Raw genomic sequence first — 12980 nt, 5'->3', positions numbered from 1 at the left:
TGCTCTGTACAGGCATTGTTTGGACGCTTCAATCCAATACAATGTGTAGGCAGAAAGGCTTCTACGTAGCAGTAACACACGACGCACAGCACGTTGGGGTCATGTTGCATGACCTTACGTGGGGGGCATTTTTTAAATGTTATCTGCCTAAAATTTGAAACAAGATAGTACGACTGGTGTGAACGCACCGCATGGTGTGTGTGATTTGCACATTTTAGAACAGTCAGAAAGAGCAACATGCACATTCACAGGAAACAGGTCAGGGCACTACCCTACATTTCTACAGAAAGTTTATTTTGTAAAATACTATTGAATGATATTTTATAATACCCATTGATATTGTGCATTTACATTATTGAGTTATCATCTATTGTCATGGCACAACAAAGCTTTACAATAAGTCCTCTTCATGCCTTCTGGGTTTCTGCAACATAGCCTTCCTTAAAGTGAGAAGAGTGGATAGAGTTTTTCGTGAATTATATAAATGCTATTGATGAAACAAATACAATGTCTGCTGATATAAAAAAAAGGAATACTTCTACGTTCTTTAAGACCTGTAGAGCTGAAGACTTTAATTCACATGCCAAAAACAGTGACAAGTGGTGATGTGAGTGCGTTTCCAGTTGCACTACAGGATTTAGACAAATACTTTGCACCTAAACTATGCATAGGAATCACAAGATACAAATGTTTCCAGTGCAGACAGAATAAAGGAGAATATCTGGATGACTATGTGGTTAAACTGAAAAAAATAGCAATTGACTGTAGATTTGGGGGCATATTTACAAGAGAGTGGTGAATCAGACCCAATGGCCCACTTTTCTTGCATCGCCCCGCCCCATCGAATGACACCATGGTTGGACTGTATTTACAATACAGCTCTCAGTGGTGGTCATTAGGACAATATCATCAAAATGTTTGACACTATTGTGGCACTTTTCTGCTCTAGCGTCAAAAATTCTGATGCTAGCGCAACAAAGCACAGGGGCACCCATTGATTAAAATGGGTGCATCATTTGAACGCCTTCTCTGAGCAGGCATTAAAAATGACAGAAAAAATGGCACACTGAAAACTTGTAAATTTCACTGCCCCATTTTCTCGGGCCTCCCTGCTTCGGAACGCCCCCTATGCACACATTATGCCTGGCATAGGCATAATGTGGCACAAAGTTTTACAAAGTGGCGCTGTTGAAACATTGCACCACTTTGTAAATACAGCACGGGAGAAAGGCCCCCTTATTGCCACAGTTGCACACAAAAAATGACACTAGGGTGGCACAAGGTGGCACTAGGGGCTTGTAAATATGCCCCTTGGTGAACCTATAGAATGTTCGGACTGGATTTCTCCTGTGGTGGTGGGAAATCGAAGTAATAGGACAATTTGCCTATATGTGCATTTACATCACTTGAACAACAACATAGTTATTGATCATTTTCCACTAGCAAAGATTACAGAAATCGTCTCATGTTTGAAGGGAGCCACATGGTTCTCAATCATAGAACTATCGGCTGTGTATCACCAGATTTTCCTCACTCTAGCGTCTAGGAGGTTTGTGGCATTTATAACGCCATTGGGTTGCTTTCAATTTAAAAGAATGCTGTTTGGCCTGGTATTGGCGAAAGCTGTTTTTTCAGCGTCTCACGCACAATCGTTTTTGAGAAAGAAAGGGGAATAACGTTCCTCAAGATGACATTTTCATTTTTGGTGATAATAGATCCTGCCATGATGAGAAGTTGCAGAATTGCCAGACTACCCATGAGGGTGAAAGATTATATTTATCGTAGTTGTGTATGTTCCTGGGAGGGACAATGTAGTAGCAGATTGTTTATCTTGAATGCCTTGGCCATTAGAGAGATGTGAGCATGGCCCATGGAGTGATTTTTTAAAAGTTGCATTGGTACATTATTGTGGTACACCGGCTATGAAAAAAAAAAAATTTTGTAACAATGTATAGATGTTTTTAAAAAGTGGTGAAGTACATGTGTAAGGGATATCCCAGGAAAGGTCAGTTGGAAGAGGGTATCAAACCTTTTTGGGAGGTTAGATCAGAACTGTCTGTGGGAAAAGAACTGGTATTCAGAGTAAGAAACATTGTTCTGCCTATTGTGTTGCATGAAGTAATAATGATTTCGTGCTATGAAGGTATTTCGGAATAGTAAAGACCAAATCAGTTTTTAAAGATATGTTTTCGTTGCCTGTGATAGATAGTTCTGGCTGTAGAAAGATGTGTTGGAACATGTGAAAACTGTTCTTCTACAGACTATCTTTACATACAATAAGGCCACCAATGAGTGTATGTTTAGTTCCAAAACAACTATGGAAGTGTGTAGTAGTTGACTTTATTGATCCTGTTGGAGAGACGCAGAAGTACATGATTGTTTTGATTGATTTAAAAAAAATGGCCTGTGGTGGACATAATAGAGAGAGCAGACACTACTACAGTTCTATAGTTTACGAATAGAACATTATTGACCAAAGGAATTCCTGCAGTACTATTAAGTGATAATGGGGTCCAATTTGCTTCTAAAGCAACAAAAATGTATTTTGAGAAAGTAGGTATAAAACATAAAAACACTTCACTTTACAATCCCAGTGGAAATGGTATGGTGGAAAGGTTCAAGCACTTAATTAAAGGTGTCTATCCGAGGAAACAACATAATTGGAGGACTGAAGGGCAAGAGGCTGGATGAGCATTGTTAGACCTGACAGCCTTAGGGTGCACTTTTTGCCTGCCTCCCTCCACTTTTTGGACACTGTTTTTGCTGGTTTTAGCACTTTACCACTGCTAACCAGTGCTAAAGTGCATATGCTCTCTCCCTTAAAACAAGATGACACTGGCTCATACCCAACTGGCTCATTCAATGTACTTATAAGTCCCTAGTAAGGTGCACTACATGTTCCCAGGGCCTGTAGATTAAATCCTACTAGTGGGCCTGCAGCACTGGTTGTGCCACCCACATAAGTAGCCCCTTAGCCATGTCTCTGGGCCTGCCTTTGCAAGGCCTGTGTGTGCAGTTTCACCGCCAATCTGACTTAGCATTTCAAAAGTACTTGCCAAACCTTAAACTCCCCTATATATAAGTCACCCTTAAGGTAGGCCCTAGGTAACCCATAGGGCAGGGTGTTGTGTAGGTAAAAGGTAGGACATGTACCTGTGTAGTTTATATGTCCTGGTAGTGTAAACTCCTAAATTTGTTTTACATTGCTGTGAGGCCTACCCCTTTCATAGGCTAACAGTAGGGCTACCCTCATATACTGTTGGAATGGTAGATTCTGATCTGAAGGGAGTAACAAGGTCATATTTAGTATGGCCAGAATGGTACTGCTGACTGGTGAAGTTTGATTTAATATTACTATTTTAGAAAATCCACTTTTAGAAAGTGACATTTCTCTGCACTTAAATCCTTCTGTGCCTTACAATCCAGGTCTGTCTGGGTTAGTTGACAGCTCCCTTGTGCATTTCACTCAGACAACTCCAAACACAAGATGCTCAGTCACACCTGCACACATCTCACATTTGCATACTGATTGGGTCTTCCTGGGCTCGGAGGGTGGAGGGTCTGACAGTGGCCTGCCCTCACACAACGGACTGCCAAACCCCTACTGGGACCCTGGTAGACAGGATGGAACTGAAAGGGGAACTTGTGCATTTCTAAAGCACTCTTTGAAGTCTTCCCCACTTCTAAGGCACATTTGGGTATTTAAACAGAGCCTGTGACCCTACCAACTCAGACCTTCTGGACAAGATAGCAGTGGGGAAGAAACGCTGAACCAGAACCTGCAACCTGCCAAGAGAAGCTGCCTGGCTGCCCAAAGGACTCATCTGACTGCTTTGCTGAAAAGGACTGCTGCCTTGCTGCTGGCCTGCTGCCTTGCTGCCCTCTGGCTCTGCTGAAAAGTGATCTCTAAGGGCTTGAATTGGAGAGAGGCGAGGGAATTTCAATTACAAATGGCAAAGTTAAACATGGAGACAGATGAAAGAAAATCTCGGAGAGAGGCAGAGGAGAGGAGAGCTGAGTCTGCACCTCAGAGAGCTTTGGCTGAGATGTAGATTCTTCTGCCTCATGAACTGAGTCTCAAAGAGCTGGATATCAAGGTGAGGCAGTCTGAGTCCAGCAGTGATGATGGCAGCAGTGATGGTGGGGAAAGGAAGGTTCGTATACCCAAAAATGTGGTCCCCAGTTATGTGGTGGGAGATGACATTGATAAGTGGGTGGCTGCTCATGAAGTTGCACTAAGGGCTCATGGGGTTTCTGAGGAGCAATGGGGGGCCGCCTTGTGGTGGTATGTACCAGCTGTGGGGAGGGACACACTCCTTCCACTGGATCCAAGAGATCAAAATGTATACGCGCCCATGAAAACTGCTTTATTGCCAAGTTTTGGCTGATGCTCAGAAACACTGTCAGTGGTTCAGAGACAGCACCAAACTTTCCACACAAACCTGGGTAGAGTTTTATTTAATTTTTCTAGAAAGGCACTGAATGGGTGGGTGTGGGGCAGCAAAGTAAATGATTACCCAGGTTTGTATAATCTGATCCTAAGGGAGCATATGCTCAGTGATTACTTTACAGAGTTGTGCTAGCACCTAGTTGACAGTAAGCTGACTGATCCTAGAAAGCTTGCTGAGGAGGCGAACCACTGGGCTAGCACTAGAGTGTTCAAAAATGTATCTGAGGGGAAACCCACAAAGGTGGTCAGGGTCCCCACCAGAAGAAAGAGGGGGGAGAAAAACTTATGAATAAGGAGTTCTGATTCCCAGAGGGGTGGTGGTACCCAGTCCCAGCCTGAGTCTGAGAAGAGGCCAAGATTCTTTGACAAGAAGTAAGGGAAGTTTATCCCCAAATGCTTAGAGTACTTCAAGCATGGGCACTCTAAGGGTGACTCCCAGTGTCCCAAGAGGGCACAGCCCCCACCTGGAGGGCAGACACCTGAGTTGGCTTGTGAAGCGCTCAGGGGCAGATAGACCCAGTTAGCTTTGGGGAGCAGATAGAGATGTCCCTAGTATCCGTGGGAGGTAAGGAAATGGTGCAAAAAGCCCACATGCCTGCCAACACTTCCAAGTATAGGCAGTGGGTCACCATTAATTGGCAAAGGGTGGAGGCTCTACATGACACAGGAGCCAGTATGACTACTGTCAGGGGTCAGCTGGTGTCAGCAGAGCAGGTCATCCCTAATACATTCCACCAGGTCATAGTCGCTGACAGTCGCGAGAGTCCCCTACCGGTAGCTCTGGTTCCCTTTGAGTGGAAGGGTCTCTGGTACACTAAAAGTTGCTATGAGTCCTGCCATGCCTTTAGAATGTCTGTTAGGCAATAATCTTGAGCACACTACCTGGAAGGAGGTAGAGTTCAGATCCCATCTGAGATGTTAGGTTTGCCTGAATGGGTCTGCATGGCCACACAGCCCATGGCTACCTAGGAAGGGAGTCAAGGGCGTCTGGAGCCTGGAACAAGGGCCCACACAGCCGCACAGAGGAAGGCAAAGGAGCGCTTGGAAACCGGCCCCAGATAGTCCCATGGTGGTTGACAGGGTCCCAGAAGAGGAGGTCCCTGAGCCAACTGGGGAGGAGATTGCCGTCCTGGGTAACCTGCCTGAGCTTGCTTGCTGGCAAGTGGAAGGTGGGCCAACCAGGGAGGAATTCTGCAAAGCACAGAAGGAGTGCCCCACTCTTGAGGATCTGAGGCAACAGGCCTCAGCCCAAGCAGCAGGTGAAGCCTCTGGTGATCACTGCATATATTGGGAGAATGAGCTCCTCTACAGTGAGCCTAAGGCAATGGTGCTGGGGCAGCACATGTGCAGGTGGTCTCCCAGTGTTACCGGGCCTTCCTACTGGGCCTGGCTCACGACATCCCCCTGGAAGGACATTTGGGGCAAGACAAGACCTTTGCCCGGCTTGTCACCCACTTTTATTGGCCCGAATGTGGGTTGCCTCAGATAATTGTAGGAGGTTTCTATATATGTACTATTAACATCTACTTTAAAATGATGCTCATAAATTTACTGTTTCAGACCTACTTCATTGAAGAGACGGCCATACATGCATTATAATGATCTATTCTAAGATGGCGCTCATGATTTTATTTGCGATATTCTCATGTTGGTTTAGTGTCCTTTGTTTCCATCATTGAATCTAGGTCACTCGGGTTAACGCAGGGTTTTCTTGTCTTTAAGTATCATCTGTCTCCTCTGTCAGTTTGACTCGTGCTTTCATAACGGACTGGACTTTTGCCGTTCCGAGGATTGCCTACATTGAGGATAGTGGTGAGCTCCCTGTCGGGGAGTACATGTAGCCGGCTGTGGTGTTGATATGGCTGTATTGGCCTTCCATTGTGTGTAGTGTATGGCCTCTCAGTTTGTGCATCGTTATGAGCATAAGGTCAGAAAAGAGACAAGAATCATTGTCACTGACTAATATGTATCAACTGGAGGAAATGCTTCTGATTAGAGATGTCTCCCTGACATAATTTTTTACAGGTGCAAAATAATATTAGGACCTCTATATCTACAAACGTTGTTTGATCTTCTGCAGGTACTTCTGGGCAATTTAGCCGTAAGAGTGACCCAGTTGGGTGGAGACCATTGCCATCTACTGTATCAATTTTTCTCAATACACAGTGAGGTATCATATTTTTCCCCATCAGTCTCTATATAGAGCACCTTGGGTTAATAAGAAAAGACAGCACCTTTGGTGTATTCTTTCTGGATTTGAGTTATTGCTCTGGGCACGTATATTTAAATTACATCTGCAGCACAGGGATACACTTGGACTACGAAATGTAGGGAAGACAATTTTTTATTATCCTCCTTTGTATGTACACTATAGGTACAGGCACTATCATAAATTATTAGTTTTTTCCTTGTTTCCTTTCACCTTTTCTATCTTCTTTTTACTTTTGGGTATTCTGTCTGTTTGTCTTATTTTTGTATTGTTAGTATGGAGATCTCATAATTATAGATACATTTATTTTGTTTTTTTACATTCCAGAATTATGTATTTAATAAACTGTTCCCTGGAAATACTGAATATATATATATATTAAGGTCTTGTGCCCTGTAGAAGGTGAGCGACCCGTGTCTGGCCGTTGGTCACTGAAACGTACGTTGGCACTACTACAAGTGAAAAGGACATTTGTTTGGATCAACATGGACATTTTTCTTCAAAGCATAATTAATTAATTGGTCTAACATGAGGAGGGACCAAAAGATTCACTTTATAAAGAAAGAAGAACTTAGAAACTAAAAAGTTGGACTAATAAGAGAGTACAACGGATATTGTGGACCCCATCTGTTGGGTTTGTAGTCAGTAGATTACATCCTCATTGGATAATTATTTTGCTGTGTTATTCCTGGCGAGACCGAGTGGCCCGCCAGGTATTGTTATAATGTGTAATCTTACAGACTAAGGCCCGTATTTATACTTTTTTAGCGCCGCATTTGCATAATTTTTTGACGCGAAAGTGGCGCAAACTTACAAAATACAATTGTATTTTTTACGTTTGCGCCGCTTTTGCGTCAAAAAGTGACACAAAATAGGCGCAAACATAGTATAAATATGGGCCTAAATATTTGTTAGTCCTATTGTATCTAGTTTAGTCCATGTCATTCACGTTTTTTAATATGGTATGAGTGAAGTGACTATGAATGTGATTATTCGTGTTTTAGTTTTTGCTTGTTTTCGAGGGTTTAGACTGTGGATTCTTATTAGATTACTATTTATCTTTTTGGCATTAGCTTGAGTGTATTTATCATATTTAAATAAATATACCATTGTTAGAAATGGGGTTTTTGGTTGGCAGTCAGGTTACCCTCTGTCCACGCAATAACCCTCACTCTAGTCAGGGTAAGTCACACACAATCCAAATTATCCTGTGCCCACCCTCTGGTAGCTTGGCACAAGCAGTCAGGCTTAACTTAGAAGGCAATGTGTAAAGCATTTGTGCAATAAATCATACAATAACATAATATAGCACCACAAAAATACACCACACAGTGTTTAGAAAAATATATAATATTTATCTGGGTATTTGCAGGTCAAAACAATCAAAGATGCAATATGAATTTGTAAAGATATCACTAAAAAGTGATATGAAGTGTCTTAAGTCTTTAAAAAGTAAACAAAGTCTCTTTCAAGCACAAAGTACCTGCTTTGGAGTGGAAAATCTCAGCAGAGGGCCGCAGAAGAGGAGATGCGTGGAAAAATGGTGTGTGTGTCGGTTACGCCCCTTCACACACAGACTACCCTCCTGGCGTTACCTCATGGAACCCTCTAGGACCTAGGACCTACCTGGGACACTACAATCCTCTCCCACCTCACTTGGTTGGGAAACACCTAGACCACTCCCTTCAGGAGCACCCTCAAATGCCTCTTCAGACTCTCTGGTATTCACCCAGAAGTCTGCCTCCATTGTAAGCTCCCTGGGGTCAGAGAACTCACACTCCACCTGGTGTTGGCGTAGCTCTGGAAAATAAGGACCAGACATATGCTCTCCAGCAATTGCATCACTCTGCCCTTCACATGTATTAACCACAGTACCCTTCACCCAACTATCCAGTGACTCAGCCTTAAAAAAGCACTCTACATCACCCTCCTGAGACTGGTGAGACAGTATCTGACTGTCCCTGACACTCAACCCATACTCTTCTGGGATGTCTCCACACTCTATATCCAGGACGTCCACCAGGGGGGAACCCTTTTCCCTATCACTCTCTTCTAGAGCCAGTAAAGTGTCCCTCCCCCATTAGGAATATGACTCCCTGTTCCAGTTCCCCAATCCTTCTCAGGGACCCTGTGCATAACAGGAACTACCTCATACTCTTGAACCGCCTGGGGTGTGTCAACTCCCTTCTTCAAGTTGGGCACCACATCTCTGGGCTTGTGCCCTTCTTCAGCAGTACTGGATGCAAGATTTTTGCTGCCACCATCTGAACTGGACTCAGCCCTTCCGGCTTCCAGTTTCAGCTCTTCACAGCTCAGCTCTTAAGCTGCAATCCTTTCTTTTTCCAGGGCTAAGGCTCTTGCTGCCTCAGCCCTTTCAATAAAGTCATCTAGCTCCTCCAGCGACCACTCTGCCTCTAGGAGCCATTCTTCTCTCACTGGTTCTCTTTCCTCATCTGAGTAGTCCTCCTCCTCATCTGAGCACTCCTCCTCCTCATCTGAGGAGTCCCTAATCATTTGTTTTTTTGCTGCCTCTTCCTCTGCCCATCTTTCTTCCCCCAGGTTATGTAGGTATCTAGCAGTTCCATCTTAGTAGATCTCCTTGACATATGAAGTCCCCATTTTCTGCAAAGCCTCCTTAGGTCAGCCTTAGTGAGGGATTCAGTAGGCACAAAGAATGACACATGGTAGATACCCATACTCAATCTGATAAGGTATCACAGGCAAAAACCAAAATCCAAAGTCCAAAATATCAATAATATATCCAGGAGGACATCAGAGAACAAAAAGCAAAAAGATGAAAAATCAAGTTGACCTTCAACTGTGGATATTTAGTGAAATACCTAGCTACTATATGTCACTGCACAAATACAAGTCCTATCCTCACCGCTGATCACCAATGTTAGAAATGGGGTTTTTGGTTGGCAGTCAGGTTACCCTCTGTCCAAGCAAGAACCCTCACTCTAGTCAGGGTAAGTCCCACACAATCCAAATTATCCTGTGCCCACCCTCTGGTAGCTTGGCACGAGCAGTCAGGCTTAACTTAGAAGGCAATGTGTAAAGCATTTGTGCAATAAATCTTACATTAACATAATATAGCACCACAAAAATACACCACACAGTGTTTAGAAAAATGTATAATATTTATCTGGGTATTTGCAGGTCAAAACGATCAAAGATGCAATATGAATTTGTAAAGATATCACTAAAAAGTGATATGAAGTGTCTTAAGTCTTTAAAAAGTAAACAAAGTCTCTTTCAAGCACAAAGTACCTGGTTTGGAGTGGAAAATCTCAGTAGAGGGCCGCAAAAGAGGAGATGCGTGGAAAAATGGTGTGTGCGTCGGTTACGCCCCTTCACACATGGACTTGCGTCATTATTTTTCACGCAGGGAGACGTGCGTCGTTCTACGGGAGGAAAAATGGTGTGTGCATCAGGACTTGCGTAGTTATTTTTCACTCGGGGAAGACGTGCGTCATTTTCCAGCACGCGGACCGTCTCCTTCTATGGGTCGCGGGATTACCAGATGTCCCAGGGTCTGTGCGTGGATTCCTCAGCTTGTTTTCTGGCTGTGTGTCGTTCCGGGGGGCTGTGCGTGGAATTTTCTTCCTCACGGCAGGCGTCACGTCGATTTCCTCTCGGGAAGGCGGGTGGCATTGTCCATGTGGGTCCGTGCATCGAAGCTCCGGTCGCACGGTAGGCGTCGCGTCGAGCGGCGTCTTTCAGGATCGCGTGCAGCGATTTTCACACCAAGGAGCAAGCTGTGCATCAAATTTTTAGGCACACGAGTAGTCCAAATGAAAAAGAGAAGTCTTTTTGGTCCTGAGACTTCAGGGAACAGGAGGCAAGCTCTAGCCAAGCCCTTGGAGAGACTTTTGCAGCCAGACAAGAGTTCAGCAAGGCAGCAGGCCAACAGCAAGGCAGCAGTCCTTTGTAGAAAGCAGACCGGTGAGTCCTTTGAGCAGCCAGGCAGTTCTTCTTGGCAGGATGCAGGTTCTGGTTCAGGTTTCTTCTCCGGCGAGTGTCTGATGAGGTAGGGCAGAGGCCCTGTTTTATACTAAATTGTGCCTTTGAAGTGGGGGTGACTTCAAAGAGTGACTAAGAAATGCACCAGGTCCCCTTTCAGTTCAATCCAGTCTGCCAGGGTCCCAGTAGGGGGTGTGGCAGTCCTTTGTGTGAGGGCAGGCCCTCCACCCTCCCAGCCCAGGAAGACCCATTCTAAATACAGATGTATGCAAGTGAGGCTGAGTACCCTGTGTTTGGGATGTGTCTGAGTGAATGCACAAGGAGCTGTCAACTAAACCTAGCCAGACGTGGATTGTAAGGCACAGAAAGATTTAAGTGCAAAGAAATGCTCACTTTCTAAAAGTGGAATTTCTAGAATAGTAATATTAAATCTAACTTCTCCAGTCAGCAGGACTTTGTATTACCATTCTGGCCATACTAAATATGACCTTCCTGCTCCTTTCAGATCAGCAGCTGCCACTTCAACAATGTATGAGGGCAGCCCCAATGTTAGCCTATGAAGGCAGAAGGCCTTACAGTAGTGTAAAAACAAATTTAGGAGTTTTACACTACCAGGACATATAAACTATACAGGTACATGTCCTGCCTTTTACCCACACAGCACCCTGCTGTAGGGGTTACCTATGGCACACATTAGGGGTGACTTATATGTAGAAAAAGGGGAGTTTTCGGCTTGGCAAGTACTTTTAAATGCCAAGTCGAAGTGGCAGTGAAACTACACACACAGGCCTTGCAATGGCAGGCCTGAGGCAAGGTTAAGGGGCTACTGAAGTGGGTGGCACAACCAGTGCTGCAGGCCCACTAGTAGCATTTAATCTACAGGCCCTTGGCACATACAGTGCACTCTACTAGGGTCTTACAAGCAAATTAAATAGCCAATCATGGATAAACCAATCAACAGTACAATGTACACAGAGAGCATATGCACTCTAGCACTGGTTAGCAGTGGTAAAGCGCCCAGAGTTCAAAAGCCAACAACAACAGGTCAGAAAAAAAAAGGAGGAAGGAGGCAAAAAGTTTGGGGATGACCCTGTCAAAAAGCCAGGTCCAACAATCATTATGTACTATTGTTAGATATATCTTTATGCATCTCGCTTGTCTGGTCTGTATCTTTGAGATCTCCTCTTTGGATACCTGAGATTCCTTCCTTGGTACCCAGAGTATCCTTGGGACATTTTCTGTATATTTTTGGAAGCCTCTGGTGATCACAACGTATATTGGGAGAATTATCTCCTCTACAGTGAGCCTAAGGCACCGGTGGTGGGGCAGCATGTGTGCAGGTGGTCCCCCAGTGTTACCGGGCCTTCCTACTGGGCCTGGATCACGACATCCCCCTGGACGGACATTTGGGGCAAGACAAGACCTTTGCCAGGCTTGTCACCTACTTTTATTGGCCCCGAATGCGGGTAGCCTCAGATAATTTCTGTAGGCCCTGCCAAACCTGCCAGGCTAGTGGAAAGACAGGGAAAAGGTTCAAGGTCCCACTGACCCCACTCCCCGTCATCGGTACCCCCTTAGAAAGGGTGGGCATCGACGTAATTAGTCCCTTGGACCTCAAAACCGCTGCAGGCAACAGGTATATCCAGGTTTTGGTGGACCATGTCACTGGCTATCCAGAGGCAATCCCTCCAAGGGCAGTGGCTGCACCAGTGGTGTCCAGAGCCCCAATGGGGATATTTACCCGTGTGGGGTTCCCAAAAGAGGTTGTGTCTGACTGAGGCACAAACGTCATGTCAGAATACATGAAGTCCCTGTGGGATGAGTGTGGGGCAACCTACTAGTTTACCACCCCTTACCATGCTCAAACCAATGGGCTTGTGGAAAGGTTCAACAAGCCCATTGGTTTGAGGATGACCCTCCTCCTTGACAGACAAGAAAGCATAACATTTTGCCAATTTAAGTAGTCTCACAAATGTATAAATATTTGTAAGAAATAAGGATATTTATTTGAGGGTGGGTGACTACTACCAACTTAATTAATACTATTATTCATTTGGTTGGGGTTTTATCAGTAGGAAAGTGCTTCTTTATATAATGTACTTATCACATAGTTTGGAAGGCACACTTTGCAGCTTTATCTTCCCATATATTCATCCAGTGTAGCATTTCAGTGAAAAGTTGGGCAGTGTTTCTCCATAACCCAAGGAGTGCAAGGAAGTATTCTAGGGAGAAATTGATCCCAGGCAATGATGTGTGCATGAAGCAGAGACAACAGGTGAGCAGCCAGGTACGGTGTCTGTGAGGGACAGGGATCTGCACTGAGGCTGGGCAGCTAGGATAGAGCAGCCGAAACTGGCC

The sequence above is a fragment of the Pleurodeles waltl genome, chromosome 1_2, assembly GCF_031143425.1.
Source record: "Pleurodeles waltl isolate 20211129_DDA chromosome 1_2, aPleWal1.hap1.20221129, whole genome shotgun sequence".
Classification (NCBI taxonomy): domain Eukaryota; kingdom Metazoa; phylum Chordata; class Amphibia; order Caudata; family Salamandridae; genus Pleurodeles; species Pleurodeles waltl.
Note: the sequence above shows the minus strand (reverse complement) of the source record.